Raw genomic sequence first — 2533 nt, forward strand, 5'->3', positions numbered from 1 at the left:
GGGGCTTTCTCGCCGCATCCCTCGCCTCGCACCCTGATTGCTATGCTGTGAGGCTCCTCGGCCGCCTTGGAACTATCTGTGTATCGGACGCATCGCGGGATAAGGGGTTGGCAGTGGTAGTCGCCCCAAGCGCATCCGATGCTTGGACCATTCCGAGGCGGCCCTGCAGCCTCTTCCGTCTAGCCGTTGGGGCCATCTCGCCGCATCCCCCACCTCGCACCACGATTGCTATGCGGTGAGGCTCCTTGGCCGCCTCGGAACTATCTGTGTATCGGACGCATCGCGGGATAAGGGGTTGTCACTGGTAGTCGCCCCAAGCGCGTCCGATGCTTGGACTATTCCGAGGCGGCCCTGCAGCCTCTTCCGTCTAGCCGTTGGGGCCATCTCGCTGCATCCCCCACCTCCTCGGCCGCCTCGGAACTATCTGTGTATCGGACGCATCGCGGGATAAGGGGTTGGCAGTGGTAGTCGCCCCAAGCGCGTCCGATGCTTGGACTATTCCGAGGCAGCCCTGCAGCCTCTTCCGTCTAGCCTTTGGGGCCATCTCGCCGCATCCCTCGCCTCGCACCCCGATTGCTATGCGGTGAGGCTCCTCGGCCGCCTGGGAACTATCTTCGTATCGGACGCATCGCGGGATAAGGGGTTGTCACTGGTAGTCGCCCCAAGCGCGTCCGATGCTTGGACTATTCCGAGGCGGCCCTGTGGCCTCTTCCGTCTAGCCGTTGGGGCCATCTCGCCGCATCCCCCACCTCGCACCCCGATTGCTATGCGGTGAGGCTCTTCGGCCGCCTTGGAACTATCTTCGTATCGGACGCATCGCGGGATAAGGGGTTGTCACTGGTAGTGGCCCCAAGCGCGTCCGATGCTTGGACTATTCCGAGGCGGCCCTGCAGCCTCTTCCGTCTAGCCGTTGGGGCCATCTCGCCGCATCCCCCACCTCGCACCCCGATTGCTATGCGGTGAGGCTCCTCGGCCGCCTTGGAACTATCTTCGTATCGGACGCATCGCGGGATAAGGGGTTGTCACTGGTAGTCGCCCCAAGCGCGTCCGATGCTTGGACTATTCCGACGCGGCCCTGTGGCCTCTTCCGTCTAGCCGTTGGGGCCATCTCGCCGCATCCCCCACCTCGCACCCCGATTGCTATGCGGTGAGGCTCCTCGGCCGCCTTGGAACCATCTTCGTATCGGACGCATCGCGGGATAGGGGGCTGTCACTGGTAGTCGCCCCAAGCGTGTCCGATGCTTGGACCATTCCTAGGCGGCCCTGAAGCCTCTTCCGTCTAGCCGTTGGGGCCTTCCCGCCCCATCCCTCGCCTCGCACCCCCGATTGCTATGCGGTGAGGCTCCTCGGCCGCCTTGGAACCATCTGTGTATCGGACGCATCGCGGGATAAGGGGTTGGCACTGGCAGTCGCCCCAAGCGCGTCCGATGCTTGGACCATTCCGAGGTGGCCCTGAAGCCTCTTCCGTCTAGCCGTTGGGGCCTTCCCGCCCCATCCCTCGCCTCGCACCCCGATTGATATGCGGTGAGGCTCCTCGGCCGCCTTGGAACTATCTGTGTATCGGACGCATCGCGGGATAAGGGGTTGGCACTGGTAGTCGTCCCAATCGCATCCGATGCTTGGACCATTCCGAGGCGGCCCTGCAGCCTCTTCCGTTTAGCCGTCGGGGCCTTCCCGCCGCATCCCTCGCCTCGCATCCCGATTCCTATGCGGTGAGTCTTCTCGGCCGCCGCGGAACTATACCTGTTATTGCTACTGCATCCTTCGGCTGGTAACCTCCTCTGCCGCCTTGGAACGTTCTCTTTGTCGGACGCGTCGCGGGATAAGGGGTTGGCACTGGTAGTCGCCCCAAGCGCGCCCGATGCATAGACCGCTCCGAGTCGACCTTGCTTTCAGCCTCTCACATGCATAGACCTCTCTGAGTCGACCCTGCAGCCTCTCACGTTTAGCCTTTGGAATCTCGCCTCACAACATGATTGCTATCCTTGATGCATCCCTTGCCTCGAGCCCTGATTGCTTTCTTGGCTGCATCCCTCCTCTCCTCACAGCCCGGTTGTCATCACTGCTTCATCCGTCGCTTCATGCATTCTGGCTGCTGGGCCCTTCCCACCGCACACCTCGATTGCTATCTCTTCTGCATCACACACCCCGATTGCTATCTCTGCTACATCCCTCGGCTCTCACTTCTGCATCCTTCGCCTCACACCTCGATTGCTATCAATGCTGCATCCGTAACCTCACACCCCGATTGCTATGCGGGGAGGCTCCTTGGCCGCCTTGGAAATTTCTGTGTGTCGGACGCACCGCGGGATAAGGGGTTGGCACTGGTAGTCGCCCCAAGTGCGCCCGATTCTTAGACCGCTTCGAGGTGACCTCGTAGCCTCTTTCGTCCAGGCTTCCTGCCTTCAACGCCCTTTTTACACCTCGATTGCTATGCGCGGGCTCGTTGGCGTCTATCACCTCTCTGCGAAGAGTGGCACGATGATTGTTGGGGTAAATCGTAGCAGTCCGATCTCTGGCCTTGGGCCATTGT

This window comes from Cryptomeria japonica, unplaced genomic scaffold (assembly GCF_030272615.1).
Source record: "Cryptomeria japonica unplaced genomic scaffold, Sugi_1.0 HiC_scaffold_213, whole genome shotgun sequence".
NCBI classification, from domain to species: domain Eukaryota; kingdom Viridiplantae; phylum Streptophyta; class Pinopsida; order Cupressales; family Cupressaceae; genus Cryptomeria; species Cryptomeria japonica.